A 13,787-nucleotide genomic window follows, 5' to 3' on the forward strand; every position below is an offset into this window, starting at 1 on the left:
ACTCTTAATTTTGTAATCGTTTAGTAGTTGCAGCAGTAGAAATAATAGGCCTTAAACCCCCAAATAAGCTGAAGTTCCTTGAAGAACCTCAGACAGTTAGGAAATGTGAACCAAAGTGGTTCCAGACCATGCTGGAGAAAAAGGTTCCTCAAGGAACTTGATAGACTGCCCCAAGTTCCTCAGAGAACTGATGTGTTTAAAAGGGTTCCTGAAGGCTCCCAAAAGGGTTCCAAACAGAGATGATCAAATCTTTGATTGCTGGGGTGTTAAGGGGTTAGTAACATACTCTCAATTACTTACAAAACATACAATAAAATATTTTGAAATGATAGCCTCCAAAAATGAGTTAGACCAAAAACATTTATTTAAGTATTTACAGGTGAGAAGTTAGCTCATAAAACATTTAGAAGAGGACGAATCAAAAAATGATTTAATACAATTCAAATATCTATAAAATATTGCAAAAGCTCACCATAAAGTAAAAGAGAAATGAGACGGTGTAGTCCCTCATTCGTCCAGGAGTGTTCCATCGTAGAAAAGGTTTCAGTCGTAGTCATCTGGACACAGAATCAAGACCATTTTCACAAATGAGAATGACTTTCCATCCGGAAGCAACACAGAGCAGCTTAAATTTCGGAGTTCTCAGACCATTTTCACAATTTTGCAGTGAGCCTCGATGTGGCATGGGAAAGTACTGGCCCAAGTTTCGCATTATTTGGAAAGTCCTATGTAGAGATTTGACATCACTTCCTGTTTTACTGCAACCTGTAGGAAGTTGTTCCTTTATAACTTTTTTTGGAGTATCAAAATTATTTTAAGAAAAGCTTACATATCTATGATATAAAAATATATTTGGATAGATTCCTAAGTGTCGGTCAGATGGCTCGTGTTACGCTTATCAAAAATATAGATGTTACAGATAGTCTTGTTAATGGAGTGTTTGGCGCTGTTTGTACTGTGAAATTTGATGGAAATGACAAATTCCCCAAAACAATTTATGTCAATTCTGATGATAAAAAGATCAGCAGAAAACTTAAGGTTTAATTTCCATGTTCACGACCAGAACTTGAAAATGCAACCCCAATAGGTGCTGACGAGTGACAAGCAGTGGTGGAGTCAGACGTCAATTTCCATTATATCTCACCTGGGCTTGCACAATACACAAAGTGCAAGGCTTAGCTTTGACAAAGCAGTGGTGTCATTTAAAAAGAAATTCTTAGTTAGCCAAGCATATGTAGCCTAAATCTTGTCATTCAAGATTTTAAAGGCACTGCCATATATTCAAAATGATATTGACAATTGTCTACAGAACATGGAAAAATATATTGAGGCTCCATTAACTTGAACAGACTTTTCTCTGAAGGTCTGTTTTCATAACATTCACTTGATCCTGCTGCTTGTTCCATGCCTTACATTACTCATTCTATTTATATTTATTTTTGCTACAATTTATGCAGATTGGACTTGCAATCTAAGAGTAGTTCAAAGAAGTAGGTTTCACATATGTCATGATTTTGCAACAAAAGTGCCACCTAGTGGCCAATTGGCGCCAACCTTTGCACTTACCCACGGTGGAGCATGGGAAAGTACTGGCCCAAGTTTCATGCTATTTGGACAATCCTATGTGGAGATATGACATCACTTCCTGTTTTACTGCAACCTATAGGAAGTTGTTCCTTTATAACTTGCACATTTTTTGGAGTATCAAAATAATTTTAATAACTTTTGATCATGAGGGCCCATAGATTCTATGAGCAGAGTGTAGTGCAGATTGGACTCATCGCTTAGAAGGAGTTCGGAAAAGTGTGTTTGTATATTTCATGATTTTGCAATAAAAGCGCCACCTGGTGGCCAATTGGTACCAAATCTTAGACAGAGCCTCAGTGGGGCATAAGAAACGAATGAGCCAAGTTTCGTGTTAATTGGACAGACCTATGTGGAGATATAGATATTAATTAATATTTTCATATTTTGAAAAATACAGTGACAGATTTCTTAATTGAGCATAGGTTGCAGTGAGGCAAACATCAGTGGATGCGCTTAAAAAATTTCAGCTCTGTAGGACGTATGGGTGGATTTTTTGAAGTTTGGAATGTGAAATGTGTAGAAATTTACATTTGTTGTAATAAGCCACGCCCACTTTTATCAATCATTACCAAATTTTAGGCATCGACTGAGTCATGACCCTAGATCAAGCAAAACTGAATTTTGTACAATAACTTATAATCATGAGGGTCCATAGATTCCATGTGCAAAATTTCTTACAGATCGAACTCACGGCCTAGTAGGAGTTTGAAAAAGTAGGTTATGCCAATTTTGCAAAAAAATTATGGGCGGAAATAGGCGTGGCCTATATCACAAAATGCAACTCAATTCACAGAATGTGAGCATGTAAGGTTTTCAAATGTGCGACATACTATGTGGGAGTTACTGGGACACCCTCCCACCCCCACCCCCCTTTTTTGTTTTTTGTTTGTTTGTTTGGTTTGGTTTGGTTGCGTTTGTGTCTCTTAGATATTTTCTGTTCTGTTATTTATTAAATTAACTTGCAATAAAGTAATAATTTAAAAAAGAATATATGGTTGTGTATCAATGTAGCTGTATCTCTGACTCTTGAATTTGATTTCCATTACATATCTTTACATCCCTATTTGTTATTGTTAGGAATGTGCTGGTTTTTAGAATGCTTACATCTGCCTCTGAGTCACATGCATTTTGTGAGTCAATACACGTTTTCTCAAAATAAAAAAATGGTCAAATAAAATACATACTGCTAAAAAAGAATTAAACTTGAAAGCAAATGAATCCTCAGAATAATTCTCAAGTTGTCTTGCTCATTCTGAATCAAAGGAAAATATGTATCCCTGACTTTTCCTTGATATGTTAACACACTTCTTTTTATTATTATTTTGAAAATCAGCTCATTTGAAATATTTGCTTTTCATTTCCTGTCTGTTAGGAAAATGACAACATCTGGGGAAGATATCATCCACTTCCTTTGCTTTGTCACGTAGTTACTGTGACCATGGCAACAGGGGTCCGGGCAAAGGCAGCGTTCAACAGGAGTTCAGCTACGTTTCTGCTGAGAGGCAGTGAAATAAAAGCCGACTGTAGATGAAAGGAAGCCGTGTCAAAACCTGATTCATCAACAGACCAACTAAAAAGGCAACTGGGCTTCATCTCTTGTCACTGTACAAGAATCTGCTGCTCCAACAGCCAAATAAAATGAAGTTTTAATCCTTCTGTAGTATGTCTCATCATGCTGTCATCATAGAAAATGAAAGCCAAGTCAGATCTCTCTCTGATAACCATCTTAAATCCACTCAGAGATCTCAGGGGACCAGTTTTCTGCATACTCAATATGCTCACAGCTCCTTCAGCCCACACAGTCGCCATGGCAACCATGGACCACCTCTGGCTTTTAGTGCATCTGTCTGCCAATACCCCCTCATACACACACAAACACACTGCCATCTTGCTTCTTTGTAGCATGACTGTGTGTTTCTGCATCGGCAAGGAAATTCTTTTCAACATGTGCTTTTAAAAAAAATGTAGAATATTTAAGGTAGTTTTGTCAAATATAATACATACTCATACAGACTGAGAAAATCTTTGAATCATTCTTGTAGATTTTTACTCCACCATTTCGTCTCTTCTCCAACACCACATTCGAGTGGAGGCTAGAAGAACGCTGAGATGGCAATGCAGAACTCCTATTTTTTTTTTCCAGTTTTTATCTGAAGAGGGCAGCCTTGAGCCTTTTCTTGTGCAGCCCTGTTGACACTTCCTCGCCACAAAAAATACACACAAACCTGCTGTGTCACAACCCACACTATGAATGTAGGACCACCCATCCAGCACTAAAAGTCCCTGGCTGGGATTTAAACCTTACTGACCCCCGCCCCCATCCGTCAAATCACCTACAGAAAAAAAATGTATTCTGTGTGTGTGTGTGCTGGTATGCATGCATGAATGCGTGTGCGTAGTAGCGAGAAGGGGAAGGAAAGCGAGGGAGGAGGCGGAGGAGGGCAGAGAGCAGCTGAGTGGAGCAGCTCTCTCTCATCACTGAGTAATGTTTTGCGCTAGCTTTTTTTTTTTCTTTTTCAGAAAAGAGTGAAACAGCATTGTGCGTTCAGCTGCGCCAAATGTTTCTATTCTCTTCTCGCCCTCCTCTCTTTCACTGGAGATCTTTCTCTTTTGTCACCCTAAACCCTTCCCGCCTGTAAAGTCCCCCTTCGCCTCCAACCCCACCCCTTTAAACCCTTCTGAAGTCCCCACACATCTAAAAAGGCAGTGCAAGGAGGGGGAGTTTGGAGGAGGAGGAGATGGGGGGTGTATGTTGGGGGAGGGGCGTAGTACTGTTGTAATCTGCAATTGTTACAGTCTGGAGCCGTGCTATGCTGTCACCATCCCAAATTGATTTAACCATCAATGGCAGCATCCATTTAAGGGCTGCTAGTGCTCTGGCCCTGGCTGCCCAAATGCAGCTGAATGCGCATTGAGCCCCCTTTTGCTCTCTTTCCCACCATTGGGTATCAAAGGCTATTGTGTCCAGAGAAAGTAGAGGGGTCACCCATTTACCCCCTGTGGGTCAACCACGAGCTGGGACAGAGGGCAAAGTGAAATAGCAGAGGAAGGAGAGCGGCAAGGGTGAGGAGGTCCTGAAGTGCAACATCAGGACAGAGCACTTCCAGTTGTCGGTGCAGGAGGAGATAAGTATGTGTGTGTGGCTCTGACGTCAATGCAGCCATTTAATATGGCACACAGAAAATATTTGGAATCCGAGGCATCTGTGTGCTGTTATCACTGGAATGGATGTTCCTGTTTGGGCCCCGGCTTTCTCTCCACAGTTGGCTCCCTCCCCAAGGATGTGTTTACCATGGCTGGAGTCAACCCAAGGAAGTAGATTCTTTTCTTCACAACTCAATACCTGCAGTTGTTGTTCTTTTCTTTTCCTCACTGTAATTCTCATGTGTAGTCTAAGAAACAAAATAATCAAGGAAAATTAAAACCCTTGCGCATTGGTGAATTTTCAGTGGTTTGCAACAGAGATGTCACATGACCCGCCTCCAGACCTGGCCAATTGCTGGCTTCAAAGGGCTCCAAAATCAGCTTGTTTATTTTGGCTTTTTACAATGTAACCATATCTGCAGAACACCTCTGATCCAGTTTCACTTTTGTTTGGCTGGAGCACACTGATGCCCGGGAAGAAGCATAAAATGAATACTCTTTCTGCAGTAGCATCAGTAACGCTTGGCGGTGTACAGCAAATAAGAGACCACTGGGTTCTGCACTGTTTGATATTTAGAGAAAGGAGGAGATTTGAATAATGCGATTAGGGATGAGGTAATACTACGCTGCCCTGCCAGGTGTAAGATCCACTGATACACAGTCCAGGATTAACACAGATGTGTTTTTCTACTTGTGAGCAGCTGTGAAAAGAGAAAGCTGACATGCTTTCTGTGTTGAGAGCGGATATGTTAAAATGCTTGGGGCGAGGAGGTGAATGGAATTTCATTTGTGGTGCTCACAGCTTTAGAAAACCACACTGAAAAATAACATTAAAAACAAAATCTATTTCCTGTAATAGTGTCACTAAGACCCCCTTTACACCTGACATTAAAATACGTTTTGGGTGATCGGATTGAAATCGGATAGTGCTTGACCACATGAAAGTACAGGTGTAAATGCACCCAAGACGCACTGAGGACGGATTGTGATCCGATTGGCCCAACCACCCCCAGGACATGGTCAGGGACGCTTTGTGACCACATTGAACACAAGTGTAAATGCAAATGCATTGTCAATCCACGTACAACAACTGCATGGGAGAAATACGTACTGGTCGCAGTCTCTGCAAATGAAAGTTTGAAGGTGCATACAGGCAGCGTTGTGCATGAACGTGCTTAAAGAGTGCCGTTCATTGAACGTGCTCATGTTTGTGGTGAACGGTGAACTGAACATATCCATTTGCGAACATGAACTGAGTTAAAGTCAATATAAACTACTAAAATAACAGAAAGGTGTGCACATTATGAAGAAAGGTAGCACAAGGAAACGATGCCATGTGGCAAACTTAAGTGTTACTTTTACTTTTCTCTGCGGAGCAATTACATCGGTGCAGCGCTGAAGAATGAGGGAAGCCGGCTCAGAGATGGTTTACAAAGTTATTATACAGTCTATAGTTATAGAGAATCTTTGGCCGGCGCATTAAGTTAAGTCGGAACACCTGTGTGGACACCCTGCATCTCAGCAGAGAGAAATAAAGATAAGAAAGTAGTGTTCAGCTTGCAGTTTACCCATAAGAACACGAGCCAGCTGCAAAGTTCCTTCACCCAAATCAAACTCACAGCATTTTGTTGGGTTTTTGCATATGAGAGGAGAATGTGACATATGGTTGTTTGCGCTGGACAGAGCGATCGGATCTCGATCGGATCTCAATGTGGACACTGGACATATCAGGTTAAAATCATATCTAGATACAATCTGGATGCGAGACGCATTTCAATGCCAGGTGTAAAGGGGGTCTGTCACTCATTATCCACAGTCCTCACTGTGTTAATAGGGACTGTTTCTTTAGTATAATGTAGCTGTGATAACTGTTGACATTGAGGTCTGTAGATTTTCCAGAATAATTTTGGGTTCATGTCATATCGTTCAGGCCGTAACGGGAAAAACAGTTCATGTCAGCCTCCTAGCTGCAATTCCAAGTCAGAGATATCTCCCACTTGCCAAAAAGCACTACAGAAGTGTCAACATGTCAGCAAAATGGCTGCAAAGCCACCATCGCTAATATCACAATAAAATCCAATATTAACTCTGATTCAGTCGATTCAACAAATTAAAAAGGAGCTATAAACAGTTTATTTTGTTTAGTTTCACTTAACAAACTGCTTCAAATATGTAATGCAATATATTTATATTGTCTGACTACAGGGCTAGGCAATTATCAAGAGCCACACATACATTCTTCGCAGGTGCTGGGTAGCAATTATTCTCATGTCCATGTAAAATAAAAGAGGAACTGGGAATGAGACGGCAGTGTGTGGCTATTTTTTCATTTTTTTGTGACTACAAAAATTTGGATTACCATCTTGGAATACTGCATGAATGCTCCATGTTGGAAGAATATTCCTATATAAGAGTATTCCTATGCTTCCTGTTCTGTGAATGCTGCATAAAGGCCCAGTCACAACATAATTTAAAATTCATTCTGCGCAAATCTGTCATGTGGAGTTCAACTTTGGTGAACTTTGTCACACAAATTTGTGCATTTGCCTAATAGCAAACTGTCTTGACAGTGCTGAGCTTTGAGGGAACAGAAAGTTGGAGAGTTGTGTTGCAGCATTTGCTGATGATTTTCCTCTGCCAGTGCTTAAACTGCTCCACAACAGAGACATGGTTCAATCATGAGACAGGTGTCAATGGTACAAATACTGCACGTCTCGAGTAAACCATGTGAACTTGTGTCCCATTAGCGACTGAAGTAGCCAGTTAGCAATCTAGCTAGCTTGAAGAGCTATTGTGACTGACTGGTGCTAGCATGTTTCATGGCTAGCATGTTAGTGGTTAGCTCACCAGCTACACTAGTTTACCAACAAGCCCTGTGCATACTCACTACGCCACCAAGCTTCTAGCACCGGGGCTTAACTGGGACACTGTTTCTGTTTGAGTACTGTGAGCACCAGAAATAAAATGTCATACACCTAACTTGTACTGGGATGGAGGCAGAAAGATGTAGATATCTCAAAAACTGGACAAATTAAACTAAAACAATTTGCAAGTCTAGATACTATAGAGGTAAATTCGTTATTTATCAGAAGGGCGGGTGGCTGGGTTGTGACTCCGTTTTTTTATTATGATCCTCCCCGGAGCTACAAATATTTTTCCTTGAGCCTCCCTGAATGACTGGGGGAAAATGCATGGCCCTCCCTCCACCATAAATAACCATATTTTACTATATTCACACCAAGGTAGGTAGTATTGAAGAAAATAAAAAGCAAAGCCTGACGTTTTCCAACCATTACGTTTAATAGCAAACCGTGACTCTCATCTTCCCTCGTCGGGAAAAAATTCAAACTACCAGTCCAACTTACGTTGTCCTTTACTATAGTAGCTAAAGTTACCTATGACAATTCCAGCTCTGAAACAAAAAATAGACGCTAACTTAGTCCAGCCAACGCAACGAGCAAAGAGCACAAAGGGAGTGAGAGTTATCACCAGTAGGCGAGTGGAGGGGGGGACGAGGGGGGATGCCATCCCCCTTGTTAGCAAAATGGCCGATATCTGCCCCCCTTATTAACCTGCTCAAAAGATGCTCTGTGCTTCTTGTAGTGGCGCTTTGCATTGCCGCTTTTAATAGTCGCCACAATTTCGGAACATTTGAGATATATTGGTTTTGAACTGCCTGTGGGAGGATTGACCATGTAATAGTCTGTCCATTCTTGATTTAAAGCTAAAGGTAGTAAGTGCAGCAGCAGCATGACAGAGGCCATGTCAGAGGCAACAACAGGGCTTGGACCAAAAGTGCTCTTGAATCCTAAACCTTTTCTTTGCTGTTCTCACTTTTATTTTTTCAAATGAAACTTTGTGCTGCAAATTGAGTGTTTATTTGACAATATAACGTAATAATTATACATTATTTCAGAGTTTAGTAAATGCCCCTGAAAATCAGTTCAAGGGGTATTGAGCCAGAACAGGGGTCTGGTTGCCACGAACAAATAAAGGCCGGTCCCAAATACAAGTCAGGGGAAATAAAACAAGGGTGAATGAACTCCTGGTGCCTGTCATATAATGCGCATGCCAACTGAACATAATGTACATTTCCATCACTTTAATTTGATAAATTCAACAATATAATCATGTTATTGTCAACACTTTGTTGATCTAAAGTGATGCGATTGGCTGGCCTGCATTATCATCCAGGCAGAGTGCCTCTTCAACCCCTGTTCTTAGAAGGACACAGCCGTGGACAGCTGCAAAAGGGAGAGTTAGCAACAAACCTCCCCAACAACCAAGTGTGCAACTGCAGAACAAATTTGCTCCACTGTTGCAGGACCCTGGATCTCTGTCTGATGACCTGGATAACCCCTCATCTTCACACAACAGGGTAAGGACTGAGAGTAAATCAGAAAGTAAAAGGCTACAGCAAAAGTTAATGACTGGGCCTCAAACTCTGATTGTGCGTGATTTCGCTATAAAAGATGCAAGAAGCATGTGCAGTAAAAACACCAAAATACTCAAAGTGGAAAATATCATACTGCACATAGGGACCAATGATGTTGTGAAACAACAGTCTGAAATGCTTAAACGGGACTTTATTGATCTGTTGAACACAGTCTCTCTGAATGCTGAGGTGTTTCAAGTCAGGAGTAAAATTGTTAATCTCTAACCTATTTTACTTCCTGCGTCACCCATCTGTTCCCTCTGCCAAGGACAAGATACAAGAGGAATCAAAACACGAAGAAAACATAACAGAGTGGCAGAAACCAGAAGGAGAGCTACACTGACAAGAACTTTAATCATCAGCGACATCAGAGCCGAGAGGAAGAGTCTCCAACCCCCTCACCAACAACCACCGGTGAGGATTCACCTTCTTCACCCCCTCAAACACTATCCAGGTCACCCTCATCTCCATTTTTTAAATAAATTATTGTATTATTGAGCACAATCTTAATTTCATGTTTTTAACTGAAACTTGCTTGATCCAAGATAACAGTGCAGCTGCTCTTATCAAGTCTACTCTTCCCAACTTCAGTTTTATGAGCGAAGCTAGAGTGCATAAGAAAGGAGGTGGAGTTGCCATTTTGTTTAATGATTCCCTCCAATGCAAGAAGATGTGGCTTTTCAGCTGAATTCCTCTTTTCGAACTATATTTCTGAATATCTACAGGCCACCTAAATACTGTGCAAACTTTTTTGATGACTTTACTGAATCTGTATAAGACTTTGACTGTGTAGTCATTGTTGGTGATTTTAACATCCATGTCCTCCAGGACAGACGGACTGAAGAACTGTGTTGTGTTCTTGATAACTATGGACTGACTCAGCATGTGACAGAGCCCACACACAACAAGGGGCACACTCTGGACTTAATCAGATCCTTAACATCTGCACATTTCTAAGGTTGTGGTGACTGACGTCGCTCTCTCTGATCATCCATGTTTTCTTTGAGAGTGCTATCTCTGTGCACACAAATGTTCAAACAGAGGTAATCACAAATCACTACATTAAAGAAAACACCAGTGAAATATTTATTCAGGTGTTCTCTTCCATACCTGCCCTCTCTTGGGTCTCAGTCAATGAGCTTGTTGATAACTTCAATTCTAAAATTACAAATGTTATTGATGCCATTGCACCCACTAAGGTGAAGGCTGTCTCTGGTAAGAAAAGATCTCCATGGAGAAATGCACGCTGGTAAGAAAGGAAAAAAGAGAGTGTTGTAAAGCTGAACCTAGGTGGCAAAAAACAAATCTCCAGGTTCATTATGACATCTATAAACAGACTTCACATTTATTATTTAGAACTGAGAAATGCAAGGCGGTCCTTCTTCTATGACATTGTTGGCACAAACAATAACAATGCAGGTGCCTGTTTGCTGTTGACAGGCTAACAAACCCTCCTGTGTCAGTAGCCTCTGAAATTCTATCTACCAGAGCCTGCAATTAATTTGCCTCCTTCTTCACTGACAAAATTCAGAAAATTAGACAGGCAGTCAGTGCCTCCATACCAGGTACAGGACATGTGTTGTCCCTGTGTCCACTTCAAATCATTTCAAATAGCATGACACAATTTGATCCTATTAACCAAGTAAACTTGGAAGACATTATAGAACATCTGAAATCCTCCTCCTGCTGCCTTGATAATCTGCCAACAGGCTTTTTCAAAAATGTTTCTAATTGCATGGCCTCAGATCTTCTACAAATTGTCAACACGTGTCTTCTCTCAGGTGTCTTCCCACAGGCCCTGAAAACTGCAGTCATCAAGCCACTCTTGAAAAAGAACAATCTAGACACTTCACTAATGAACAATTACAGGCCCATATCAAACCTCACGTTTTTAAGTAAAATCATTGAAAATGCTTTTTTTCAACAGCTGAACAACTTCTTGGCATTAAACAACTGTTCTGATGTCTTCCAGTCAGGTTTTGAGCACACCACAGCACTGAGACTGCTCTTGTTAAAGTCTTCAATGACATCCACTTGACAAACAGACAGTGGCAGAATTTCAGTCAAGGTTGACAACAACACATTACAAGATCAACTGGAAAACTGGGTGGGACTTTCTGGCACAGTATTACAGTATTATTGGGAAATATCTGCGAGTGAATGATGATCACAAGAAATTATTAACAAAGCGTAAGACAAGCCGACAGCCGCAAAGTTCCTCCACCTAAGTCAAACTCGTAGCATTTTGTAAAGGAAAAAGGAAATACATTTTTTTTGGCACTGTGAATTCAGTTTAAAATTCAAATTGATTCAAATTCAAACTATGAACGGGAATTAGTTCATTTTATTCCGTGTGATCTGAACTTTGAGCTACTTCTTGTGAAGTGTGAACTTGCACAACACTGTGCAGATTATATGTAAATCATGCTCTCTTTGCCCCCTCCCCTCAGACCCCTTCTCTCCACGCCAAAACGGTGACAGAAAGTTGAAATTGAAAACCAGTGACACTCTGACAAGACTGACTGCATAAAAAAAGACTGAAAAAAGAGTGACATAAAAAAAATCTGAACATTATCACTGCAAATGTTTCCTGTTTCAGTTCAGGTTTTGTTTTCAATGTCAATTTTTAAAGTCACTGTCCTGGCTCCATAAAGGGGCCCTCCTTCTATAGAGCTCAGACCAAGGTGACTACTGGTGTGAGTCCACAATAATGTTCCAATTAGCCGCACAGGCACCATTGAGTAAAGTTCTTGGCTGTAACTACATTTTGTCGGCTGAACGGTGGGGACTCCCGGGAGGGACTGAGACACTTAATTATTCCACTTAGTGGCTTGTATCCTGGATGCCTTGAGAAGCTGTTTTTATTCCGTGACAAGTTTCAGGTTTATGTGCAGGGCTGTGTTACTCTATTTGCTAATTGTCTAGGAAGAGCTCTATTGGAAAAATAACTTGAGATGGAGTGGTGAAGTTTTAAATGGAGCAGAGGGAAAGCAGAGAATCCCGTTACTTCTAAAGTAGCCTTGGGCGACTGCAGTTATGCATAGGATATCTTTGGGTTGGTTCATGCGCCAGAATACAGATGAGGCTGCCTTTCACATTCCTCTCCTCTACAAAGAGAGCATCACTCCCTTGTCACCCAGTAAAAGGCCACTGCGCTCACTCCCTTTATTTCAGTTTTGCTCCAGAAGTTTCCATGGTAACCTAAATACTATTCAACCCTTGCAAGCAAAGCAGTTCTTGCAGGATTCAGTTCTGTAAAGCAAATAATGCCACAAATGAAGCTCCTTCAAAACAATGGTTGAGTGAAGTCGTAAGAATTTGTCAATCTCAGATGCAAAATTTTACCTGATTCAAAGCTCGGAAAAACAAGAGGATCCTTTAAGTTAATGGTGCAGTCATGGTTTATTCATAGTGGGGAGTGTTGATGAGGTTGTAAGCTTCTGTATAAAGACATGAGGTTGGTTAAAAGAAATAATGTTTATTAAATGCTTTAATGACCCACTTGATTTTTGCTCACTAAAACAGCTCTCAGTCTGATATGGTGGGTGAGGGGAGCGGTGGAGTAATAAGACTGATGTAACATGAGTGTATTTCTATGGTGAGCTTGTCGCTGAGTAACCTGTTGCCTTGGCAACCCTCTCCTTCCCACTTCCCCACCACCACTATTCCCTAGCCGCCCTCTCTCCGTTAGCACTGTCTGATCTCCAGTATTGGAGGAGGATATTAAAGTGTTCTTATCAAGGCTTCAGATGACAACAAGGCCAGTGTAATCCACGCTCACGCACAGGTCCAGATAAACGACACAGGCCCGGTGTCATCCGCCATATGGTCCTGAGTCTGAGTGGCTCTCAGGAGAATCGCTGTCGTGTTGTGTCACTGACTGAGCTAATGACTCTGCTCAGACAAATGAGACCTAAGGGCTGGATGGTGGATGATGCTATGTGCCACAGGGAGTTTCAGTTATATGAAAGTAATCCTGAAGTGGTTGATACATGCACAGTTCTTGCTTTGAAGAGGATATTTCTTGCAACATTTGATAAAATATATACATTTTTTTAGCATTTAAATTTACATGTTAAGATGAAAGATGTGTTACAGTACATATATTTGATTCAGGGTGTGGTTTTGTCCCTTTGATCTGATTTCAATCGTTTTTATGGAAGCGTATACAGGACTATATTCAAATGATAATGTACACTTGAAAATGAAAATGGAATTCCACAATAGCATTATCATTTTCCACATGTGTATGTGTTATTTGAGTAAAAATTAAAATGCAATAATCCAATTTTCATTTTCGAATATTGGTATGGGCGTTCTATGACTATATTAAAATGAAAATGGAAAAGCTGTTTGACATTTAATTTTCAAAGAGGTAACCCGCTGTACAGTGGACAATATTCAAATGTTAATTAAAATTTGAAAATGAAATATAAACAATGTAAACTGATTTTCCATTTATGCAAGCAATATTTAAATCAAAATAAAATTGAAAATGAAATTTTCTAATAATTTGAAAATGAAAATGAAAACTGCATTTGACATTTCATTTTCAAAGACTTAACCTTCTGTACAGTGGAAAATAAAAAATGCAGTAAGCAAAACAGTACATCTGCTGCTT

The 13,787-nt window shown here is 40.5% G+C and overlaps 1 long non-coding RNA gene across 1 annotated transcript in view; it reads left to right on the forward strand.

Moving 5' to 3' along the window:
- The first annotated feature begins 4,410 nt into the window (after positions 1 to 4,410).
- Positions 4,411 to 13,787, forward strand: part of LOC122862916 — a 45,826-nt gene continuing 36,449 nt past the window's right edge. The window contains exons 1-2 of the long non-coding RNA XR_006374870.1: positions 4,411 to 9,109; positions 9,435 to 9,580. This is a non-coding gene — a long non-coding RNA (uncharacterized LOC122862916). The remainder of the gene's footprint in view (positions 9,110 to 9,434; positions 9,581 to 13,787) is intronic.

Source organism: Siniperca chuatsi, linkage group LG16 (genome assembly GCF_020085105.1).
Source record: "Siniperca chuatsi isolate FFG_IHB_CAS linkage group LG16, ASM2008510v1, whole genome shotgun sequence".
Classification (NCBI taxonomy): Eukaryota; Metazoa; Chordata; class Actinopteri; order Centrarchiformes; family Sinipercidae; genus Siniperca; species Siniperca chuatsi.